The 27,303-nt window shown below is 35.3% G+C and overlaps 1 long non-coding RNA gene across 12 annotated transcripts in view; it reads left to right on the top strand.

The window, feature by feature from the left end:
- The window catches only part of LOC103793805 (uncharacterized), a 305,828-nt gene extending 278,525 nt beyond the window's left edge, over nt 1-27,303 (top strand). For all 12 annotated transcript variants that reach the window (XR_013518941.1, XR_004745014.3, XR_013518938.1 and 9 more), the window contains one exon: nt 1-27,303. This exon is cut by the window's left edge. This is a non-coding gene — a long non-coding RNA (uncharacterized LOC103793805).

Here is a 27,303-nt window from a genome sequence, read left to right as displayed (position 1 = left end):
CAGAGATTGAAGGTCAACTCAATGAAATAAAGTGAAAAGACAAGATTAGAGAAAAAAAGAGTAAAAAAAAACCAAACCCTCCAAGAAATGTGGGACTATGTGAAAAGACCAAATCTATGTTTGATTGGTGTACTGAAAGTGACTGGGAGAATGGAACCAAGTTGGAAACACTCTTCAAGATATTATCCAGGAGAACTTCCCAAACTTAGAAAGGCCAACATTTAAATTCAGGAAATACAGAGAATGCCACAAAGATACTCCTCAAGAAGAGCAACCCCAGAACACATAATTGTCAGATTCTCCAAGTTTGAAATGAAGGAAAAAAAGTTAAGGGCAGCCAAAAGAAAGGTCGAATTACCCGTAAAGGGAAGCCCATCAGACTAACATCAGATCTCTCTGCAGAAACCCTACAAGCCAGAAGAGAGTGGGGGCTAATATTCAGCATTCTTAAAGAAAAGAATTTTCAACCTGGAATTTCATATCCAGCCAAACTAAGCTTCATAAGCAAGGAATACATATAATCCTCTACAGACAAACAAATGCTGAAAGATTTTGTCAACACCAGGCCTGCCTTACAAGAGCTCCTGAAGGAAGCACTAATTAAGGAAAGGAAAAATTGATACCAGCCACTGCAAAAACATACTGACCTGTAAAGACCATCCACACTATGAAGAAACTGCATCAAGTAATGTGCAAAATAACCAGCTAGCATCATAATGACAGGATCAAATTTATACATAAAAATATTAAACTTAAATGTAAATGGACTAAATACCCCAATTAAAAGACACAGATTGGCCGGGCGCAGTGGCTCACGCCTGTAATCCCAGCACTTTGGGAGGCTGAGGCAGGTGGATCACGAGGTCAAGAGATCAAGACCATCCTGGTCAACATGGTGAAACCCCGTCTCTACTAAAAATACAAAAAATTAGCTGGGCACGGTGGTGTGTGCCTGTAAGCCCAGCTACTCAGGAGGCTAAGGCAGGAGAATTGCCTGAACCCAGGAGGCAGAGGTTGCGGTGAGCCGAGATTGTGCCATTGCACTCCAGCCTGGGTAACAAGAGCGAAACTCCATCTCAAAAAAAAAAAAAAAAAAAAAGACAAAACAGATTGGCAAATTGGATATAGAGTTGAGACCCATCGATATGCTATATTCAGGAGGGCTATGTCACATGCAAAGACATGTATAGGCTCAAAATAAAGGGGTGAAGGAATATTTACCAAACAAATGGAAAGCGAAACAAAATAACAACAACAACAAAATTGGGTTTGCATTCCTAGTTTCTGATAAACAGACTTTAAACCAACAAAGATCAAATGACAAAGAAGGGCATTGCATAATGGTAAAGGGATCAATGCAACAAGAAGAGCTAACTATCCTAAAAATATATGCACCCAGTACTGGAGCACCCAAATTCATAAAGTAAGGTTTTAGAGACCTAAAAAGAGATTTATTCTGTCATACAATTTTAGTTGGAGACTTATCACCCCACTTTCAATATTAGACAGAACAATGAGACAGAAAATTAACAAGGTTATTCAGGACTTGAACTCAGCTCTGGACCAAGTGGCCCTAATAAACATCTACAGAACTGTCCACCCCAAATCAACAGAATGTACATTCTACTCAGCACCACATCACATTTATTCTAAAATGGAACACATAATTGGAAGTAAAACATTCAGCAAATGCAAAAGAACCAAATTCATAACAGTCTCTCAGACCACAGTGTATTCAAATTAGAACTCAGGATTAAGAAACTCACTCAAAATTGCACAACTACATGGAAACTGAACAATGTGCTCCTGAATGACTACGGGGTAAATAACAAAATTAAGGCAGAAATAAAAGTTCTTTGAAACCAATGAGAGCAAAGACACAATGGACCAGAAACTCTGTGACACAGCTAAAACAATGTGTAGAGGGAAATTTATAGCACTAAAAACCCACAGGAGAAAGCAAGATGGATCTAAAATCAATATATAAACAACACAATTAAAAGAACTAGAGAAGCAAGAGCAAACAAATACAAAAGCTAGCAGAAGACAAGAAATAACTAAGGTCAGAGCAGGACTAAAGGTGATAGAGACACGAAAAGCCCTTCAAAAAAAATCAGTGAATACAGGAGCTGTTTTTTTTGAAAGGATCAACAAAATAGATAGACCACTAGCCAGATTAATAAAGAAGAAAAGAGAAAAGAATCAAATAGACACAATAAAAAATGGAAAAGGAGATATTGTCACTGATCCCACAGAAATATGAACTACCATCAGAGAGTACTATAAACAACTCTATGAAAATAAACTAGAAAATCTAGAAGAAATGGGTAAATTCCTAAACACATACACCCTCCCAAGACTAAAACAGGAAGAAGTCAAAGCCCTGAATAGACCAATAATAAGTTCAGAAATTGAGGTAGTAATTAATAGCCTACCAACCGAAAATGGCCCAGGACCACACGGATTCACAGCCAGATTCTACCAGAGGTACAAAGAGGAGCTTGTACCATTCCTTCTGAAACTATTCCAAACAATAGAAAAAGAGGGACTCCTCCCTAACTCATTTTATGAGGCCAGCATCATTCCGATACCAAAACCTGGCAGAGATACAACAAAAAAGCAAATTTCAGGCCATTATCCCTGATGAACATCAATGCAAAAATCCTCGATGAAATCCTGGCAAACTGAATCCAGCAGCACATCAGGAAGCTCATCCACTGTGATCAAGTTGCCTTCATCTCTGGGATGCAAGGCTGGTTCAATATACACAAATCAATGAAATAATTCATCACATAAACAGAACCAATGACAAAATTCACATGATTATCTCAGTAGATGCAGAAAAGGCCTTTGATAAAATTCAACAATGCTTCATGCTAAAAACTCAATACACTAGGTAGTGATGGAATGTATCTCAAAATAATAAGAGCTATGTATGACAAACCTACAGCCAATATCATACTGAATGGGCAAAAGCTGGAAGCATTCCCTTTGAAAATCAGCAAAAGGCAGGGATGCCCTCTCTCATCACTACTATTCATTATAGTATTGGAAGTTCTAGCCAGGGCAATCAGGCCAGAGAAAGAAACAAAGGTAGTAATATAGGAAAAGAGGAAATCAAATTGTCTCTGTTTGCAGATGACATGATTGTACATTTAGAAGACCCCATTGTCTCAGCTCAAAATCTCCTTAAACTGATAAGCAACTTCAGCAAAGTCTCAAGATACAAAATTAATGTGCAAAAATCACAAGCAGTCCTATACACCAATAATAGACAAACAGCCAAATCATGAGTGAACTCCTATTCACAATTGCTACAAAGACAATAAAATATCTACAAATATAACTTACAAGGGATTAAAGGACTTCTTTAAGGAGAACTACAAACCACTGAAATGAGAGGTCACAAATAAATGGAAAAAACATTCCATGCTCATGGATAGGAAGAATCAGTATCATGAAAATGACCATACTGCCTAAAGTAATGTATAGATTCAATGTTATCCCCATCAGCTACTATTAACTTTCTTCACAGAATTGGAAAAAGCTACTTTAAATTTCATATGGAACCAAAAGAAAGCCCATATAGCCAAGACAATCCTAAGCAAAAGGAACAAAGCTGGAGGCATCATGCTACCTGACTTTATATTATACTACAAGGCTACAGCAACCAAAACAGCATGGTACTGGTAACAAAACAGATATATAGACCAATGGAACAGAACAGAGGCCTCAGAAATAATGCCACACATCTGCAACCACCTGATCTTTGACAGACCTGACAAAAACAACCAATGGGGAAAGGAGTCTCTATTTAATAAATGGTGTTGGGAAAACTGTCTAGTCATAGGCAGAAAGCTGAAACTGGATCCCTTCCTTATACCTTATACAGAAATTAACTCCTCAAGATGGATTAAAGACTTAAATGTAAAATCTAAAACCATAAAAATCCTAGAAGAAAACCTAGGCAATACCATTCAGAACATAGGTGTGGGCATAGACTTCATGATTAAAACACCAAAAGCAATGGCAACAAAAGCCAAAATTGACAAATGGGATGTAATTAAACTAAAGAGCTTCTGCACAGCAAAGGAAACTATCGTCAGAGTGAACATGCAATCTACAGAATGGGAGAAAATGTTTCCAATCTATCTATCTGACAAAGAGCTAATATCCAGAATCTACAATGAGCTTAAACAAATTTATCAGAAAAAACCAACCCTATCAAAAAGTGGGTGAAGGATATGAACAGACACTTTTCAAAAGAAGACATTTTTGTGGCCAAGAATCATAAAAAAGAAGCTCATCATCACTGGTTATTAGAAAATTGCAAATCAAAACCACAATGAGACACTCATGCCAGTTAGAATGGTGATCATTAAAAAGTCAGGCTCAAGAGAGCCACCCTGTCTCTTGAAATTAGACATTGATTTCTCCTGTCAAGGTATGAAAGTCCTAGATGATATTTTCTAACAGAAAGCTGTGTCATGTACATTGGAAATCTGATGTTTGGGGTAACCACCTTCATCAGTAATCATAGCTTGATCTTCTGGATAGGTTCTCCATCAGCTCTTGTTGCTTCAGCTTGCACTTTTATGATACAGAGACTGCTTCTTTCCTTCAGCTTCATGAACCCACCTCTGATAGAGCCAAACTTTTCTTTTACTGTTTCTTTGAGAGCCTTCATAGACATTTACTTAATCAGCATTTGTGAACCCAATAAATAACTTAAGGGGATGAGGGCAAATCTATAAACATTGTAAAATATTCTAGTTTAGGAAAGAAACTTTGATACTTCAGTATTGCTATATGATATGTATGATCTCATGAATGCAGGGCAAAAGTGCCAATTAAGTAAGTGTCTATTATTTAACATTTAAAAACCCAAAAGGTTTTTTGGAGGTAAAGTGAACTATCTTTCTTGCACTAATTATTTTACATACATTTCTCTAGTTATTAAGAGTTTCATGTGCTGAACCATGGCGGGATATATATCCAATTATGGCTCTCTCAGCCTTCATAGATTCAAAGAGGTTTAGGGGCTTGCTTTAGCTTATGAGTATGCTGTGGCTGGTTTAATCTTCCCAGACCACTGAAACTTTCACCATAGCACTAGTAAGGCTGTTTTGCTTTCTCGTAATTCACTTCTTTACTGAAATAGCACTTTAATTGCCTTCAGGACCTTTACCTTTAAATATGCAACTTGGCTGTCTGGTGCAGGGAGCCTGTTCAGCCTATCTCAGCTTTCGACATACCTTTGTCACTAAGCTTAAGCATTTGTAGCTTATGATTTAAAGTGAGAAATGTGTAATTCTTCCTTTACTTGAATATTCAAGGAAATTATAGAATTATTAATTGGCCTAATTTTAATAATGTTGTGTCTCAGCGAATAGGGAGGCCAAGGAGAGGTAGAGAGGTGAAGGAATGGCTGGTCAGTAGAGAAGTCAGAACACATTCCAAATTTATGGATTAAGTTAGCTGTCTTACATGGGTGTGGTTCATGGTGCCCCACAACAATTACAATAGTAACTTCAAAGATCACTGATATCAAATCACCATACCAGATATAATAATGAAGAAAACTTTGAAATATTGTGAGATTTACCAAAATAATGACACAGAGACATGAAGTGAGCTCATGCTATTGAAAAAAATGGCTCTGATAGACTTGCTTGATGCAGGGTTGCACAGAACCTTCAATTTGTAAAAAACATGGTTATCTGTGAAGCTCAATAAAGCACAATGCAATAAAATCAGGTATGCCTGTATGAATTCCTTTAATGTAATCCTCATAATAATCTAACAAGGTAGACATTATGCCCATTTTATAGAAATAGGAAATTGACGATTAGCAAGGTTAAGCAAGTTGCAAAAAATCACATGCTTTGTAAATGGCATGATCAGGAACCAAACTAGGCCAGCCTGATGCCCAAACTTGTTCTTAATGCCTAAATTGATTGGTGTCAAGACTTAACTCTTGCTCCATTTAAAAATCCTCCTATCTCATTGGCTACTTTTATTCTTATTTCTAATGCGCATTTTGGGCAAACTCTCATTCTTCATTTAGCTCCCTTGAATTAGCAGGTAGATTTCTTACCTTTGAGCCTCGCTCTGACCCCTTCCCCATAGAAGACTCGTGAACCATAGGTTGAAGGTGCTTCTACTTGCAGGGTATTTTGGTTTAGGTGAATGGGGCAGGAATGTTGATCCCTTTTTTGATTGATTTACATTTGGTGACTCAGCATGATAAATTAGAAAGAGTATTGATGGAGTAAGATCCATTAGATCCAAATCTCAGTTCCAGTGCTTGCAGCAGTGTCACTTTAGGAAAGCTTGCAGAGTTTTTCTGAGTCTTCCTATCACAGATTATAGGATTTCTCTAAAGATTGAGTCAGAATATACAACAAAATAATCAAGAAAGTTAGTTTTCTTTCTATTTAATTGGCTTAAAGCAATTCTGTAATTTTATTCTTATCAGTTTAAAAATATCTGCTTCACTATTTAATGTTTGATATTATTTCTGGCTCTAGATGCATCATCAGTGTTGTGGTGTGTTTAAACCAGGGAATTAGTCATTTTCTGAGGATGTTAGAAATTGAAGTACCAATGTTAGAACCATACCCAGTTTGGCAGAGAAATTTGCCTTCAATAAAACCTTCAATATGAATGACAACAACGAAAACAAAAAGAAAACTAATAATGACATGCCAGGTTAAATTAATGCTGTCTTACCTAAGATTTACATCTCTTGTGGTGTCAAAAATATTTTGAATCAAGAGTGGAAACTCAAGAGTAAAACTGTTCACTGTATGACAACTGTCTATAAAGATAATTTATTAAAATATTATGAACGTTTCGCAGTTCACTTATTTTCCTTACTATAATGACAAAATCAGATCACTGACCCTGAAATCCCATCCACATCATAGTATCATAGTAAATGTTCTGTAATTGGTTGGATAACTTGAATGGCTATTATGACAAATAGGCCAGTTACAGACTGGAATGCCTTTACCTCCACAGACTTCATTTACGTATCTGCCAAAAATATTTATATTTGGTTCTTTGGACACACAGATGTGAACTGAAGTTTTGATTTCATGAACTATGTGACTTGACTTAGTATTCTGGTTAACGAACAGTTGATACTTAAAATATATATGATATCCTTATTGATTACATTAAATTGATAAAATCTTTGTTTTAATTGGGAGGACCCAAAATGATATTTCAAAAATGATTCTTTAATTATGCATTGCTGTGCCTAGAGCTGTAGTTGTTTTGTTAGTGATTACATGATAATTCACAGATCATGGCAGGAACTAGCCAGAGTGCCCATTTGGCTGGAAATCAGGAGTTCTGTGGTTGACTCCAGGCTTTCTTACAAATGGGCATTGGTCACCTGAGTGACCCTGGGGCTGGTCACAGAACTGTCCAGGACTTGACTTTTCTTACATGTAGAGTGAAGATACCAGTACCCTTCATGTTTAAAGCATTGGTTTAAGAATCAGATGAGCTAAAAAGCATGTTAAAATAGCTTCATGACACACAATGTTATATTTATTTATTTAAACTTACGGATAGATATATGAACAAATTATATTTTATTTGGCCAAGCCTATTCCCTTGGTTCTTTGTCTTCCAACTTGTAACACTGAATCTGTCCCTAGTCTCCTGTGGAGACATTTCCTGACCTTTTACCTCATGCCTAAATGTTGGCCAAATGCTCCTTATCTGTGTTCCAGAGAACCTCTGCATAACTGCATTACAGGGCTTACCAAATTACATTGACAGAATGTGTCTCTGCACATCTCTTCCATTAGACAGTGAGCTCCTTGAGAGAGTGGCAATATAGTTATTTTTGAATCTCCCATTTCCAACGTAATGCTTGGCACATTGTAGATGCTCCTAAATGTTCACCAAACTGATCATAAAGCTTGGAGACACTATGATGACTACTATATTTTTAAACAAATATTCCCATTTAAAAATATTCCACTTGGCTAGTTGACAATATACAATAAATATGACTTTGCAATTTCTAATCACAAACCTTTTAATTTCTTAATTAGCTTCATATAATTTATGTTACATCTAGTAGAAAGCAATAACATTATAATTATTTTTTCTGCTTCTAATATTACTAGGAATATTTTTTGCAAAACACAAAAATTCTTTGCAACTTTTTCCCTTTAAAGTTCTACTGAGCAGTTTATGGAATGGCACCCTGCCAAATGGTGATCCATTTTCTCGAAACGTTGTTTGAGACCATGCTAACTATGCACACTAAGCTTATCTACTGCATCATAGTACAGTCACATACTTCATGCAAAATTATGTTTGACATTAAATTATAAACCCTTAGCATAATAATAAAAAAATAAATAACCCTAAAAGCAAATTAAAAATCTGTTTTCACTGGAGCAGGTTATTAGCGCACTGGAAACTTGATCTGTAAGTAGTCAATCCATGGGCATGCTTCCATTTCTGGAGGGGTTTGAAATTTCTCTCTGTGCAGAGAAAAATCCCTAATTCATGAAAGGAAAATTAGCTAATAAAATAATTTTTTCCTCCTGAACTGCTCTGTTGATGAAAACATGTCCACTGCAATTATAGAAATGAGTGACTTTTCAAATAAAGTAGTTGGTGTTGCCATAAACAGAAGGATGGTAAGGCCATTGCTTTTCTTTGCCAAGGGAAAGAGTAGCCAGCTGTGTCCGGCTTTTTTTTTTTCTACTGCAATATTTATATAAACAGGCTTTTCTTGGGACTGGAGTAGTCCAAATGAGAGCCCATCTAAGAGAGTCTGAGTTTCCTCTGAGTTTGTGCATTCTGAAGCCTCAGTCAGTAGTAAAAAATTTTCTAAAAAACCAGAAAGGAAAAAAAAACACCCTAAAAATGATGGAAAAAAATACTTCTACTTGATTATACCTGGTATTTCAAACATTGTAACTATTATCATGTCCCAAGTAGTTTTCTCATTTGTTGACACACCTGCAAATTATAGATTTAGATTTTGATGGTATTTAAATAGTGACTCCTAGGTTCTGATGTGCAAATCTAGGAATTTATATTCCTGTTAAAGCACATTAACTCATTGCAGTCCTGGCTACCTTAAGCTGAGATTAAATTATTGCATGTGTGTCTCCCATGATAAACCACAATAACAACCATGCAATAATGATAAAATTTACCTCCAACTTATTTATTTACATGGTTTTTGATTGGTTTTCATATGAGCAAAATGTTTGTCCTAGCTTACTTGCAATAAAAAATTAGTATTGCTGTTCTCATAGTTAAAATATATTTTAGCATCTATATATATGTTGTATTCTTTTATAATGGGTATGTTTTCTTTAATGCAATGAGAAGTAGTCCACGAATCAGACAGACTGTGTCTGTGGGACAGATACCAGAGTACATTTTACCCAGGATAACATTTCAAAATGATTGCCAGGTAACCTGCAAAATTATAATTTTGTTCTGCTGCCAAATTCATTTTAGTATTGGGAATTAATTTTCTAACCTGTTTTTGGAAGTAAGAGGTGAATTAATTATTGCAGGCACTGTGATATCTTTGGAAGTCTGAAGTTAGACAGTGATTCAGATGAACATGGAGTCAGTAATATAATTGGACTTAGTTCCTTTATCTTTCGAGAGCTCTTTTACATGACAACACAATATACACACTGCTCCAAGGGATACCTTTGGCACTTCTACAATTCCAATTTTTTTCCACACTCTCATTCATTGTTGATTCTTGGAACCTGTGCAGGATAGAGGGGGATGGAACACAGCTCTGTGTTCCGTCTGCCTTCCTCCAGCAAGCTGCAAAGTCTCTTATTTGTTCAAGGAGCATTTGGAAAACTTTCTCCAGAGAGAGCAATTGCTCTTCTTAGCTGGGAACAAAAAGCTTTGCTAGGCATTTGAATGAGAGTCCTGACCCAAAAGGCGTCTGAAGGTGAACAAGTACTCACCGGCTCACTAGGATTGATCATGCACAATCTTGTGGAGGAGTTGCACATTTAGGCTTGCTATGTGCCACAACATGCAACTAGGAGCTTGAGGCAGAATCAGGTGTTTAAATCTGTCCCCACAGATGAGTTTGGAATACTGTCAAGTAATACATGTTTGCTGTTGGTGTCAGAGATTCAGAAGACTACTTCAGCAGTAGAAAGAAGTCTCGAGCCCCCAGAAAAGAATGAAATGACAGTAGCTTGTAAGGCAGCCTTAATCTGTCTCTGCTGGCGGTTACATTTCCTCAGTGTTTCCCTCCTTCCCTGAGTTTTCTCATTTTTTTTTCCATTAAAAAAATTTCATTTTCAGAACAGAAGTAGATTGGTAAACATATTGTATTAAAGTTTATCTGATAATAATTGCTAAGAGGTTCACATTCTGTCAGAAATTTTTGTTTTGTTTTGTTTCTCCTTTTCATATTAATGAGTGTAAAAGGAACTTCAGCTGGTAAGGCAGTGATCACTAAAAAAAAGTAATCTTAAATAGTGCAGATGGTTTTTTGGGCAACAGCCTTTGTCAGCTGCAAGTCGACTTCATCAAAAGCTCATTGGTTATGAGTTAGCTGCGCTTATATTTTGGCCTTGGAGTTCCAGATTGAACATTTCTCCTTTGGCTGAATTTTATTACCATGTAATAAAATAAAATCCAAGATACTTAAACTCTTTTTAATGAGGACTACCAAAATATTTTTAAAGTTATCCTGTGGGTCTCCCTTTGTCCTATCCATATATTAGTGAGTCATAGAGAAAAAAAGAAAACATTTTGACCAAGTCTATATAACATTACTAAAAGGATCGGGACATAAAAATTCCAATAAACAGTCATTTTGTTTGTTTGAGTGTGAAAGAAAATGACCAGGATTTTCTTTTCTTTTTCCTGCTGAATTGATCAGATTAACTAGGTGTTTGCCTCAGAATTAAGGCAGTTACAGCTGATTTCAAAAAGAAAGCAAGAGGACTTGCATACCACTTCTCTAGTTGCCCTTTTCTTTTCATTTACCTTAACTATTTATTTATTTTAATTTTGAATGTGGACCCCAGCATTCTGTTAAAGAAAACAATAAGTAAACAAGCAACAAACCCATATTGGCACTTCTATTATTGTGTTTTTTTAAGATTCTTTTTTCAAACTGGGGAACTGACGTTTTAAAGTATAATACTAAATTTATCTAGAACACAAGGTTTAAATGTGTTCTTTGCTGATACACTGACAAAAATATATGTACAGATAACCATAATGCTCATTTAAAAAGGACTGTAAGCAGCAAATTTTTTTCTTTTTTTTTAATATCACTTTGACTATTTGATGACATGGTTATTCTGTTGTGGGCTTCCTTTCTACTATGAAAATAAAATAGACAACTAGAGCAATACTGTGCTTAAATCAGGGTAAAATTACTTCAACTGAATTGTTGAATTGAAGTGAAATTTTTTTGTAATGACTTACTTTTGACTTTTTCAATGAGAAGCAATATGGTCTTCTCTTCAGGCATTCTGCATGTAGTTATTTGAAGTTGCACTAATTCTGTATCAGATAAAGAAAATTACACATATCTTTCCTAACCAACACACACAGCAGAGCACACTGGCTATGTCTCTTGCTAGCATATGGTGTTCATCATTAGCAGTAGCGGCAGCAGTCACCTCTTTTAGTTCACTGGTGGAAAATAGAGCTCCAACTCAAATCTCTGTCTGCTAGCCATAGCTTTTTCCAGTTAAATTGGTACCACAATCTGTATGGTTTCACCACTCCATTGGCAGTTTAATATAAACATCTGTTTCCAGTCTTTTATATCCTATCTGAGATTTATTCAGTCCCTCTGAGTTATCTGTCCTTTTCTCCTTCCCCATTTATTTCCCTTGACTTAGAAATGATGTTATATTTTCCAATATTTCCTTGATCTTTTGCTCAGATGTGTGAATCATTAAATATATTTAATTATCTATTTTCTTTTATTCTAAGCCTGAACTGTTTGTTTATAGTCTCTTCTATCCTTATGCATTATTAAGCTCTTTACCCTCACAGTTCAAGTTTCCTTGAAAAAGTAACGTGACTCTAGGTTTCAACGATGGAGGTCATTATTTCATTGTGATTGGCATCAAGATCAAACCATGAAGAATCTTATTCAAGTTAATTCATTTGGTCTACTCTCCATCCATATTTTGCATTTACCACTGTAAAATGCAAGGATTTGAAGATTCTGGGGCTTGGGATTTATATTATTCTACTTTCTCTTTCATTAAATTTGAAATGTTGGAAAGTAAGGGTATTTCCTGAGAGGTAATAATCTCTGGAAGAAGCAGAGACCCTGAATCAAAGACATTTGAGTCTTTTAATTCAACCATTGGTTAAATGTCAGGAAATGTCCAACCCAGAGGTCATTATTATTAAGCCAAATAGAACGCTTTTATTTTCCTATCTCCTTTTTATTTTGGAAGCTGTTCATAAAGATTGATACTGTGTAAGTCGCTAACTACAGGGAAATGGTAGAATTCTGTAAACAATTGGCAAGCAGAACTTTGTTCTTATTGTTCCATTAAGCTTAATATGAGGTGTTAGATTTAATGAAATGTGATGAGTGAAGTGTTATTTTCCTATTGGTTACTGTAACAGTCATTAACAAGTAGGACACGACTAGTACTGAAAATAGAATACTGTATCCATGACAACATAGAGTTCAGCTTTTCCATTTTCAGCAAATGGGGCAGCAATTACTTAATATTTTCTTGATTTATTAATTTCCATATAAGTGGGAGTAAGAAGAAGACTCTTGAACTGGACATTTAATAATACAAATTAGCCAGAGGTTTTTTTTTTTTTTTTTTTTGCTACATCATGTATGTAATTAGTCAATCATTTACATGTTCCCATGAACATTTATTGTGATGCTAGTGTATGGTAGACACTAAGCATTCGGAAATAAGTGAGACATAATTCCTGCCTACAAGTTCTTCATGGTCTAATTAATGCTGTGGTTCACAAAGTGGGATCACCGGACAAGCAGCATGGGCATCACTGGGAACTTGTGAGAAGTGCAGGTTTTCTGAGCCCATTCTGGACCTGCTCCATCAGCCACATTGGGGTCAGGCCCACTGACCTGTGTTTGAGAACCACCAGTTGAGTGGAGAAATTAAAGTCTTTTCAACTAATCTTGCTTAATGTTCAAAATGAATACAAATAAAAGATACTTTCATTTGAGAGAGTGGTAACTCTTTCAGAGGCTCCACAAATATTTATTCTTTAGGTTTCTAGGCAAGAAACATAGGCCGTGGACTAACTACACATGATTTACTAAAACTTAAGGAAATAAAAATAATTTCTAAGGAAAATCTTACAAATTCCATGAGGCTTTGTTATATTTCCTTAGTGAACACATTGTTTCATGAACCATCCTTAAAGTAGAATCGTATAAGCTGCTTGAAGGAAGGACCACTATTCTATTAATTTTACAATACTGAGTCTACCACAATGCTAAACAGATAAATGTTCCATAAATGTCCAGCCCACATACAGATTTAAACCCTGAAAAATATTATTTAACCTTTCCACTTATTTCTTCTTTTACAAGATGAGAGTGGAAGTAGGCATTGGGAGATAGGATGCTCTGTCATGTCTCTCTCAATCTGAATATTTTGTTATTCTATCTTTGGAAATCTGTGTTCAGTAACAGAAGAGTGCTCTCTCCTCTCTCTCTGTCTCTCTGTCTCTCTCTCCTCTCTCTCTCATGCACATACACACACGTGTGTATATGAATAACCAATTTTACCTCATGTATTTATTCTTCCTATTGCTTATTAAATCTTGATTCGTAGTACAATTGTATCTTGGTTTTCAGTACACTCATGGCCTTGAATCTTCACTCACTCAGAACTCTGTGTGTGCTCTTCCAAGCTATTGCTCTATACCTGGAACTGCCTTTTTTTGAACACACCACAGGATGCCTCACCCATCTGTTCTGTGAAGCATTCCAATGACAATACCCCCCTGCCATTTTGTGCTGTTATACAGTTATCTTCCTCCTCTTGATCCTGTTGATGTTAAGTATATTACTTAAGGTGAGCACTCCTGTTCTTTGTTTGCTTGTAAATTATAAGTGGTGATGTGGTTTGTAAACTCATGAAAATTATATTTCACATAGGGGCATGAAACATAGTAGGTAAGATCCATTTATAATAATATGTTATTATATGGTATATACATATGTTAAGAGTGAATTACATTGTAGGTAGGGTAATAGATTAGCTCGACTGTTTAGTATAATTTCAAGCTATTTGTGGTTCAGGTGTGAGCCTCATAGGACTAGTTACTATTTGCTGTAGTTGAAAACTGTAGCTTTACAATAAGCAACTGTTTTAAGATGAAGATGATGTTACAGGTAGTATGGCAGACACAGAGTGTTATATTCTAAGGAACATTGCTCAGACAATCAGATCTGGGTTCAAATTTCATCACTGCTATTTACTTGCTGTTGTGATTTCAAACAAATAACCCTTGTAAATTTACTTTCTCAAATAAAACGTTATGAACATAACGTTATAAACATCATGTTTTAGGATTGCTGTGAAGGTAAAGTAAGTAATATTTGGACAATCTATCACAGGGCCTGATACAAACTAGTTTAACATATGTCTATGTCTGTAATCTAAATCTCTACCAAGAAATGTAACAACTCAAATTGCTCCCAATTTGAGTTTTACCCCAAGTCCTTGGTTTCAACATGCTGAAAAATTAACTCACTTTCCTCCCAAACCTCTCTTTTCTGTATCCTATCATTGAATAGCATTTCTACTCTCACATTACACATCCAACCAAGCAGTAATACCAAATTGTTTTTGCCTCCTATATTCATCCCTATAGTTAATTCCTTAATGAAGATTCAAAATACCTGCTTGGATCACTGTATAGTCTCTAAATCAGCCTCCCAGTTCTCACTCTAGAATGATGTAATTCATATTTCTTACACTGCTAACAGGGGTTATTTTAAAGTAAGAATCTTGATTATGTTCTCCTGTTTTAAAACATTGAATGGTTATAACATTTTCTGATAAAATGCAAACTTTCTAGCATGATATTATACACAATGCTCTTTTTAGTTTCAAGGATAACTATTCTTTCTCATACACTCTGACCTCTCTTGTTACTGCCAAACATTTCACTACAGTTACCCTGAATAAATTACTTTTTGTCTTAATTTGGATTCTACTGAAAGCAGAGCCTGAGGCAAGTACAGTGGCAGGGAGGATATTTGAGTGGGTATATAAGGAAGTAGGAATAGATATACAGGATATGTTTTCGTTAGCATGTGTTTTTGAAGTCCCTATAGTGGGCAATAAGCCTTCATTCCTTGAAATCTCTGAGAAACCTGATACTCCCAGAATTGTCAGAAGAACAGAAGGCTGAGTCATTGATCCACAGTTTTCTGTGCCCCACTAGTTGGTTGAAGAATGCTTTTGGCTGCTTTTGTGCAGGAGCTAAATGGGCTTCCTGAGAAATCCTTGAAATGGAAAATGCTTGAAGGGGATGCTAGTTCTGAGTTTGCACAGAATTGTACAATAACAGATGCGCCAAGGATATATGACATTGGGAGTCAGAGAGGGGGCTCCACCGTGTTCTGCCTCTGTTTCTTTGAATATTATTCATGCACCTAACAAGTCTTCATTGCTCCTTCTTCTTTGAGTTTATGTGGTTTACTCAGCCTTCTGCTGGGATTGTTTTCCCCTCATCATAAGAGGTATCTGGGAGTCATTCTTCTCTACATCCACAATATTTAGGATGCAGTGCTGCACCACCCACATACCACAATAAATGGCACTTGTCTTAATTTTGTCCCTAGAATAAAAGCACATTGAGTATGAGAAATGCTTGTCTTTCCTCAGGTTTCTAGGACAATGCCTGCATATTATAGAATTTGAATCAGCGTTTGTTGGATAAATGAGAGCATACATGAATAGAAGAAAAATCACCTAGTAATCATTTTTAAATGTCATTTTTTAATCATGTCATCTCTCGCATCAAAATTATCACTGACTCTATCTACCCTCTCCTCTAGTAATTATTATCTATTAGTAGATAATAATCACTACATTATTATCTACTAATAATTTAGTAATGGCTAAATTATTTAACTTGGCTTCTCAAGGTGTTTGTGATGTAATCCCAAGCTGCTTTTCTAACCTTATGGACCATTACTCTCATTTATTAATCCTTCACTCCAGCCATGCCACTCATAGTTCTTTATGTAGTCTCCTAAGTCTCATCCTCATGTCTTGACCACACTCTTCTGTATTTTTTAAAAGAGTATATCTGATTCTTACACATATTTTGAGGTGTAGTTATTATATCATCTTTTCCTAAAAACAAAAAAAAGCCTTCTTCTGACAGCATATAGTGGTCATTTTCTCTTCTTTGAATTCCTGAATATTTCGTTGTTTCAATGGTTATGAATGGCAATGCCATGCATATGTTTTCTGCATGCATTGCATCTCTTCAATTAGACTCTATGTTCTTTAAGATCAGGTTCTCGGCTGAGGCGGGTGGATCACGAGGTCAACAGATCAAGATCATCCTGGTCAACATGGTGAAACCCCATCTCTACTAAAAATTACAAAAAATTAGCTGGGCACGGTGGTGCCTGCCTGTAATCTCAGCTACTCAGGAGGCTGAGGCAGGAGAATTGCCTGAACCCAGGGAAGGGAGGTTGCGGTGAGCCGGGATCGCGCCATTGCACTCCAGCCTGGGTAACAAGAGTGAAACTCCGTCTCAAAAAAAAAAAAAAAAAAGAAAAAAAAAATAAGAAAAAGATCAGGTTCTCTGTCTTACACATACTTTGGGATGAAGATCTAATTCTTAGTGTATAATCTAGTGCCCAGGTGGATTCTGGCATAATCACAAGCTCATCATTTTTTCTTTACAGACAAACTATTTAGATGTTTACTTTCATATCAGTGATTTCAACACCACCTGTGATTCTGGATACCAGAATAGAACTGTGTGTTATAAAGAACAGCAGCATTGATCTTACTGATTGGGCAAAGCAGATAAATATTTGCTTAAGACTTTAACAAGGGGAGAGGAAGAATTGTTTAGAAGTGGAAATGTTAAAAAAAATAGGAAATTATAGAGAGGGATTGTCTGACAAAGCAATTCAAGAACATTTACTGGGACAATGGAAATTTGTCAAATATAAAAACAACCAGAGAATGTAAGTTCACTTTTGAAAAAATTGAAACCACACTGATATTCTGGTATTTATTTGCTTAAAACATTTGTTTGACTTTATAATGTTTTAGTGAGGGAAAGTGAGGAGTGGTTGAATGATCTTAAATATATCTAGCTATTATGACTATTGCATTTTATAAATTACTAATATTTGAAAGATGTGCCTTGTCTTTTCCATTTATGTAGTCTTGAGCTTCAAGGAATACGGCCTTTTAATTTGGGAAGAATTTAAGAAATTGGAAAGAGGGACTTTTTATTTTTATTTTTTTGTAGAGGAGAACTTGGAAGCTGAGGATTGGGGATGGGATTCAGATTTTCACTGTAGCACCTTTTTAAAACAATTTAACACCCACTATTCTGTATTATTTAACCAAAAACACAAAATATTGAAAAATATTTTTCTTGATTTTCATTCTTTCAAGAAATGAAGCATGAATATGGAGCATGATAATATTGGCATGTTAACTTTTTGCTCTGTGTATCATTAAATACTAGACCAATTACAAAATATGGAAGTCATACACATTTAAGTAGACATTGGTTAAATCAATTAATGAAGCTGAACTAAGAGGCTATATTGAATGATAAGAAAATCTTTTTTAATATTCAATGAATTGAACAGATAGACCTTTGTTTAAATGATATTTATAAGCTTTGATTATAATAGATTTCAGACTTTACACAATCTAGTTTTCAGGTTAATTCTGTGGGTTTACTTTTTAAAAATGTGATAAATTTAAGCAGGAGATTTGCTTATTGTATGATAGAAAAAGAAAAAAGAAAGGATTAAGAACAGTCTCTCCCTCCCCCATTTGTCTACCTTCCTTCTAATTCTTCCAACATTAATACAATGTTGCTGACGATGTTATGTTGTTACTAGGTTGTGTCAAATCAAGAGAATAATTGGACATTAAGATTCATCTCTGAATACATTAATTAGATGATTTCTTTATTTCTGTCTTAAGTTACTAATGATTTCCTCTCCATAACTAGGGAAAGTCTGTAAGAACTCATTATCCTTTTGGGATTCTATAGCTACTTTAAGATGATTTTTGGTAACAGTAGACTGTATATTAAGTTCCCAAAATTAAAATTTCAAAAAGCAAGGGATCTAAAATGTGTGCCCTTTAGGGGGTTAGTTTTTTTCAGATGAAATATGTTCTATAACAGTGGTACCTATGGAGAGACATGAAGACCCCATGAATACTAATCTGCTCATCAAGACAATTGTTGATACGGCATATTTTCTCTAAATGCGGAGACTCTGCAGATATCTCCTCTACAATCAGAAAACATGGCCATAATTCTCAGCTCAGAGACGTTGTGCCTTACTGTACTAGAAACTCATTGTGAGTAGGTTATCAGCTTTTCTGTGTTTCTGGTGCCTTGCCTAGTGCAGCTTGTAAGACGCTCAGTAAATATCTGTTATTAGCTAATTAATAAAATAATCAAACCTCTCAGAGCACACAGATGCTTAGCTAGAAATTATCTGAAGAGTATTCCTGTTGTAATATTCTGTGAACTTTGGGTAGGTATATTTTTGCAGGTAGTAAAACTTTTCAAAAAAAATTATTTCATTAAAATATCTCAAATTGTTTTAATTTGATGACATATTCTGTAAAGTTTCACTTCAAAATGATAAGAAGTTAATTCACACTTCATATTCTTCATTACATCAATACATATGGCTAAAACTCACCAAATCTTAATGCCAGGGAACATGAATGGGGTGATGAGTTAAATAATTACCAATATGGAGTTCAGGGCTGGTAATGTCGGGGAGAAACTCTAAAGAAAAACTCAGTCTCATTCATCATTTAGTCCTTAAAGCACTATTTTTCTTTGCCACCTTTTTGCCCATTGTGCTTCGGTGCCATCTTCTCCTTGACACAGTAGATATTAATCCAAAATCTTTAGTATAAATTCAAATTTTTGCAATTAGAACACAGCATTCAATGAGGAGTTGTTGTACTATATAGCACATATGTGTTCCTGGCTATTCCGGTAGGGCCAGATCTTGTCCTCACAGACATAAAACCCAGTGAACATAGGCACACACATGATGATAACATGAGACAGAGTATCACTGAGAGGAAGAGAAGAAGCGTTTCTCCTGGGCCTAGCACAGAATGGTATAGGTAAAGGTGCCCTGTGAAATGCCCTAGGGCTCAACAACAAAATGAAGCAGGTTATGAATACTCTTCAAAGTTCATTTGTTTTCAGATAATACACCCTGAAATGTATCAGTAATATGTTTGAGTTTTCTATATACCTACTTTTTTTTGATAATAGATTTTGCCAAAGAACTAAAATCAAATGACTCTTTAAAATTTGTAACAGAATAAGTTGTTTTACTGCCTCCACTCACTGCTGTCCATGTAGAATTGTTGTGCTCCTGAAATCTGCCAAATGTACTTTCAATTTTTATGTAACTGTTATAGGTAAAGGCAGGATTATGGATTTCTTTCAGTATCTTCCTTGAATTCACAATCAGGATCCCTCTTTGGCAAGGAGACGGAGTTGTAGCTTTTCTGTTCACTGTAATTTACAGTCTTATAGGTGTTACAGTGATTTGTTAACAAGCAGAAACAATTCTAATATTTTGATTTTAATCTTGCTCCACTCTGTTGTTTTACCTTCTTAGTTTGGGTAATGAAAGTGACATGTTACAATAACTCAAAGCAGGCTAAAATTCAACTACTGGATGAATTCTTTTGACAAAATTATTGACTATATATTATATTGTAGGCATTATGTGGAACTCTGAAAATAGAGATAAGGACCAAAACAGACTCAGTTCCTGATCTAAGGATGAGGTTTAAGGTCTGTTAGGGAAGACACACGTTAATCAGATAATCACACAATAAATGTATACTGACGTATTTAGGTAGTAATCATAACAGCACCAGAGCTGTAAAACTCAATTAAGTGGTTTTAGGGGTGTGTGTGTGTATTGTGTTGTCATGTGACCATATTTACATTTATGAAGACTCCTGTCTGCAGTGTAATTGGTATTGCCATCAGTGGATATGAGGAAACCAGTTAGAAAGTCCAGAAAAGACAGCAATGCTGTTTTATACTAAACAATAGTGACGATGAGAGAAGTAGACAGATGACCCAATTACTACTTCAGTAAAGGATTTAGAGGAATTTAGGCATTAATATTTATCCAGTGCCTATAATGTGTCAAATATTCTTTTAGGTACTAAGGATACAAAAATGAATACATTAAAAATCCTTTTCCTTAAGAAGCTGTCTACTCTGACATTCACAAGAATGGTCAACTATATGTTCATATAAGAGAAGAGTAACACAAAGCAGCTAATGTCAGGTGATTCATATTCACATACTTTTTTCACTTTGGGGTATAATATGTGACTTTTTACTTTTAGAAATTCTTAAGAATCAACAGAACCAATGCTTTTGGAAATACTCTAAATATAAATACAAAAAGAAGGCCGTGTTAATTTTCTTCCTTACAGCTTTCCCAATTATACCTAGTGTAGGCTAATATTTAATAGATTTTTGTTTCTTGAGTACACAGAAATTGAGGAAGCCTCCAGAACATGCCAACCAGTGACAAAATGATGTCTGTTGAAGTTTGCTTTTGGTAACAAGAAGGTGATAGACAAACATTTGTATTACCAAATAACTTGCAGCAATATTACCACTGCGGTACCTGCACTGCCTTTGTCCCCATCCCTCACAACTGAAATCAAACTAAAATGGATGTATTAGATTAGTTGATTGAGTCAACTAAGTTAGAAAAAACTGGAGTTGATGTTATTTTATGTGTTTGAATTCAGGATTTTTGAAACCATTAAATCATTATTAACTGTTTATCATAAAAAATTTTAAACATAAACAAATGTGGGCATAATAATAATAATATTACTAATTTCCCTATTCCCATCATCACCTTCAACAATAATCAGGATTTTAACAATCTGATTTCATTTATTCACCACTTTTTTATTTTTTGGTTTTGCTGCAATACTTTTAAACAATTCCAGGTAAAATAATGTCATTTAATCCATTAAACTTCAGTATGAATTTTATCTGATAAGGCTTTTTAAAATTTTTTTGTTTGAGATAGTGTCTGGCTTTGTTGCCCAGGCTGGAGTGCGGTGGCATGATCTCAGCTCACTGCAGCTTGGACCTCCTGGGCTCAACTGATCCTCCCACCTCTGCCTCCTGAGTAGCTGGACAATAGGCCTGCTCCCCGACGTCCACCTAATTTTTTAATGTTTTGTAGAGATGACATCTCCCTATGTTGCCCAGGCTGGTCTCAAACACTTGGACTTAAGTGATCCTCCCACCTCTGCCTCCCAAAGTACTGGGATTACAGGCATGAGCCAGTGTACTGGGTCTGGTTTCAGGCTTTTGTTTTAAAATTTTCAGGTTAGAACATTTCATAAGTGATTCTATGTATGCTTTCTGTACGAGGCATGCAATGACTCCTTCCCTATTTTATATGCTTCTAGGCTTGAATGGTGATGTCAGGGTTTAATGTTCCCTAACAAATTTTCAACTACTGATTTTACATTCACTGATGATCATGCCTATGCTGATCATTTGTTTCAGGGTTACAAATTGGTGATTTTTCTAGTTCCACCATTCTTTATGTATTTACTAGTTGGAATTCCTCTAAAAGAAAAATTTTCTTTCATTAACTACTTAGTTGCCCTAAAATGTAGTTTATGTGGAACTGACAGGATAAATTCTTGATACTTTTCTCGCTAACTCCTTTAAAATTCAATTTTCAGAGTAATGAGTTGCTGCCTTGACCACCACCAAGGCAATCAATCCATTGAATCTTATTTCTTCTAAACAGTAGGACAGCATTCCCATACTATTAAGAAGAGTGGTGGGATGGGGAATATGTTTGTTGTTATTAACAAATTATCAGGCTCTCAGTAAAGGGGAATATTGGCAGAGCAGGATGAATGGATAATTCAGCAGCAGGCAGGAGACAAGGAAAGCAAAAATCAGCTTCTGACTGTAGCACAAAGTGGATCCATGGAGCATGGCAGGAGATGGTCTCCGTATTGGCAAAATCACAAAAGAGTTACTTGCATAGATTAAGAGATTTCAAACTCCAGATTTATGCTACATAGGTGCATTTTGGAGCTCTTTAATTTTCAAAATAGAAACCTAGTCTTTTTTAGTCCTATTTTACAAAAATGTTTTATTAAAAATGTTTAAGCCTGTGGTGCCAAATTAAATTGCAAGCTAACCAACTAATTTATCTCACAGCTAACCAGTGGGACCTGGACCCGCCGACCCCAGTTAGCCTGGAAACATCCAGTTTGAATGCTAACAGTCCTGAATCCTGGGAACCCCTTCAAGTCTTGAGAAAACTGAATGATTGGTCACCTTAGCTAAGAGAAATCTTTTTACTTACAAGATACTTACACCCAGTGTTTGGTTTTACAATTAATAATAAGTACAATTTGCTTTGTTTGGTGGCCCATCCAATCACTTTTCCCTTCCATTGCCCTTTGTGACCATCAGCAGAAGTTTACAAGAGGCTATGAAGGAAAGGCTGTATTCAAGGAACTGAGAACGTGAGGTCACCAGGCCATATGAGAATCAAAACATTGCTGTTGGTTTTACTAACACCTGTTTTAAGTTAATCTGAAAATGAGGGTTGGAAATAATGACTTCTGTATAATTGTTTTTGTAATTTTGTTAGTTACATCTTGCTGGGAAAAAGTCATCTTCTGAGAAATTACTATCACTATTTTTTACTTTTGAAATTGAATTGCCTGCATTGCTAAAGATACACCATGGAGTTCTCATCCCACATTGCATAACTTGGAATCTATGATCCTGCAAATATCTTTGAGTTGCATTTTGGTAAATACTTTATAATATTTTTTATATAATTAAGTAGCCCCAATTGGTGAGAGTCAATTATTCACGTATATATAAATTTTTATCTCACCCTCTGAATACCTATTTCTAGCATCAAAGTTTCATTTCATGTTCTCAAAATACATTTTATCTAGTTATCGTTCTCCTGTATGCTGTGGTCCTGCTCCAATATGGTGTAACCAGACAGATGTATTGCTATCCATTGAAACTAGCCAAACGTTGGAATTTTATTCCCATCAGATCAAGTATATTCACAGATGGGATGAAGAGAATGATTCAGCTGCTTCTCAGAATCCCTACCTCATTGGCAAGGACTTTTCAACCGTGGCTGCGCCTAGGACAATTTTAGCAAAAACCATGTGGGAAAAATGTAGGAAATTGTTAGTGCCCAATATACAGACGATAGCAATACAAGGTGCAATCTAAAAAGGAAGATAATTAACAGCCATATGGGTAACTTCAGTTCATATTTTACAAAGAACTTTGGGAATATTGACTCCTGGAAATGGAGCCTATGTAAGACACAAATGATATTTTTGAACCTCCACCAGCAAGTATGTCAGCTACCTGTCCAAGAAAACACAGAACTATTGTTGCTCCAGCTTAAGTCTTTGCATTCATTTGTATTTCTTTTTTGATGGCATAAATATAAATAATGCCATTTAAAAATATCAGTTTGTTTCCAGTTTGGAAAGGAGAGTTTAGATTCTTAGCCTGGGGAGCCATGGGCAAACAAACACACTCCTCTGCACCTGGGTCCTCGTCTTTAAATGGGTGACAGTGATGATTGCCCAGTCTACCTCATGGTTTTCTTATCAGAATAAAAGGAGATAATGTAGGAAAAAGCAATTTTGAAATAACATACCCCAGTTAAATGTTAGTTTTAATTATAGAAATTTTTCTTGTATTTGAGGGAATACTTTATGTTTATTCATATATTTCTCATTAAAATGTCAAATTAAAAAAAAATGCTCAACAGCATATTATGTAATGGTTGGTACTTACTAGACATTCATAAATATATTCTTTCTTAATTTATTGGATCAGATAGCTTCATGTGTATTTCATTCTAGAAAGAAAATTATCAGAATTTGTCTTGTATTTTTCCTTATCTGCACTTCAACGCTGGCTGGGGTTTTCAAATGCTATATCTATAGATATTGTCATATTTCATACTCATCTATTTTAGGAGAGAAAACAGACCTTTTTTATTTCCAATAATATTAGTTTTACTGCATAAAATATACCCCAGTTACTGTATTTATTGTTTTAAACATTATCCTGGGGGAAAAAAATTTTATCATGGATTAAACTAGATGTCTAAATGGATTGATTCTCACCCCGAAGTCACTAAAATAACATTTTAATGCCACTTTCAAAAGACAAATTTTGTTGTGGTTTTCAAAGGTGAAATGAATAAAAGTTTTGAAGCTAAAAATAAATAAAAGAATGTGACAATCATCTTACCACCAAAAATAGACACTAGCACTCCATTTGCTCTTTTCTAATTTAAATAATTAGAAAAGACTTCAACAATGTATTTTTGTCAGCTTTTATTGTGAAGAAGACAATTATCAGGCCCTTTGGAATGGCCATTTAAGGCCTTCTGATATATCTCTTTAAATTTGCTGTAAGCGCTCCCAGTCATATTTGCTTTATTTAATTTTACAGGATCAGAGGGAAACAGACCGTTTTCTATTGTGACAAAGAGAGAACCCGGGAAAGGGGCAGTGTTTCTCCCTTCACAGGTGATGGAGTTTGTATAAAGAATGCAGTGGACAATGGCAGGCTTGTCTTCTGAACAGATGGTGATGGTCTTGTTGCTAGGATGAGACCTCAAGAATTTAGTTTTTAATTCCACATTATTTGCCTCAGTGCCATGAATATCCCTAGGTTTCCTGAGGCAAAAATACAGAAAAAAGAATCCACAGAAAGAGTGACACAGAGAGAGAGAAAGAGCAAGAGATGGGGCAACTGAGCAGAGACTGGAGCCGGGTCAAGAGAGGCTTTGGGGAAAATGCCTGCTCAGCTGTCTGCAATCACCTGGGTTTAAAGCAGGCAGGAAGGAAGATTGGTTTGGCAGGAGAACTGGGCCTTTGATGCCTTCGATACTACAGAGATAAATTCCCATTTCTTCCTATTAGAAGTCTGTTTACTTTCCTAATTAAGATAAACATGTTTCTGAAGAAGTTAGCTTATAGCATGACATTTATAAAAACAACTATATATGCACACAAGAATGTTTGCCAGGAATTTGGGCTGATGGTGATTGTATGGAGCATTTTATAGAAATATAGAAAATTATTTAAAAGTGAGTGACTTTCATTCCCTCCAGTCAATTAAATATCTAATTTCAACTCTCGGAGATTATAACTGAAGTAGTTTTTTTTAATAAATGAATGAACAGTTAGAAAACTGTTAAACACATAGCCCCGAAGCATGAAAAATATATTCGTTGAACAGCTTTATTCTTTTATTGTTAATTTACTTCAGAGAATATCCACTCATGTAATTTTCAGTAAAGTACTCTTATTTTGAAGTCTCCTTTATTGAATATGAGAGTGATGTATGTGATTATAGGCCAATAGTTTAAAGAAGTTGGAGATTCTGAACACTCAAGGGTGAATGAGGGTATAAGTAGGTATCAGAATAGGGTTACCTGCCAGAATTATCAGACCACCTGCCTGAGTTAGTCACTTCAGTCAAACAACCAATTACGTTCCATGCCACCCCTGCAACACACACACTGTAATTGACATTAATCACTTGTCTCAGAATTATCTGAATACAACTTTAATAATTCAGTAATTGAACATCTGATTTTTTGGCATAATGTGACTGATGGCATAGTACACAAGTCTCACACTTAAGCTGTGTCTCACTGTAAAATGTTCATGTGTGATTGCAGGGTCCCGCACTATGGTTCAGATGAGGATCAGGTACCTGCTAGTGCTGAGAAATCTATCCCTCGCTCAAAATGGTTATTAGTAATTCAGAGTGGAGAGCTGTCACTGAAGCCTGTATTATTTAGGCTAGAAGCATAAATCACATACTATTATAGTGTTTCAAAAGCTGTCAATCACACTCAGCTTTTATATTAGTTGGTTTGGAGGGAAATGATGCCATAGGTTTTCATTCCTTCATGTCTCCTCTAATCGTTTACGGCTGACTCCACAATTCCTCCCCTGGCAAACTCTCCAGTGTTTTGGGGCCCCTCTTGCAAAATGACTCAACATTTGTGTTTTTTAAATGTTTACTCTTATCAAAATTACCTGTTTGCTATTATACTCACATTGGGCCCCTAAGAAAACTATTTATATGATATGATTGATTTAATTCAAGGTAAGGTACTAATGACTTATTAATGGCTTCCTGGATAATGTGTTTGCTTTCTGATAAAGATTTTTAATGACGTGAAAAAAATAATGGCTAGTGATTAGAATTCTAAGTGCTACAAGAAAAATGATAATGCAGACATGAGAAATGGGATAGATATTTTTGTCAGGAAGGCTCTCCAGTGTTTTTCAATGCACATCTACTAAATATCTATTAAATACCTGATCAGCCCTGGTTTTAGAGAATTTTTGCCATATTCAATTGTGTATGTGTCTAGAGATGTGATAGACATTATAATCTGGCTCTTTATTTCTACTGAAACATGCTATAAAATGTATCCTCCAAAAAAGTAGACTTCATTTATAAGCAATTTTTAAAAAAATGCCCAATTACTAGACTATTTGTTTAGCCAAATTTATTTTTAAAAATTATTTCCAAACTTAATTTGAAAGGAGATTCAGTCATATTTTATCTTAATTAATTCAAGGTTTCTACCACAGACATTGGATAGACATTTTGCATTCATTAAAAAAAAGCATGCATGAGTTTTACCTAATTGTGCAAGTCACAAGTGATTTTGATATATTCTCCTGCTTTTTGCTATTGTTTTCAACTTTAATAAATTGAGAAGAAAAGGCATTGATGTATAATTATATATAGAGAAAAAAACCTCAAATATTTTCAGATAAAATACTGTACTCATATGTCCTTTAAATTTAAATGGTTTGTATTTTAAGATATTTTACTTTGAAAGTGTCTCATTTTATGTTTGTTACTTCCAATATTTAAGGGCATATCTGTATATCTGAATCTGCTTTCTATTTGGATGGCCAGATTAAAAAAAAAAAAGACCAA

The sequence above is a fragment of the Callithrix jacchus genome, chromosome 6 (assembly GCF_049354715.1).
Source record: "Callithrix jacchus isolate 240 chromosome 6, calJac240_pri, whole genome shotgun sequence".
Classification (NCBI taxonomy): domain Eukaryota; kingdom Metazoa; phylum Chordata; class Mammalia; order Primates; family Cebidae; genus Callithrix; species Callithrix jacchus.
This window is presented reverse-complemented; position numbering and strand designations above follow the sequence as displayed.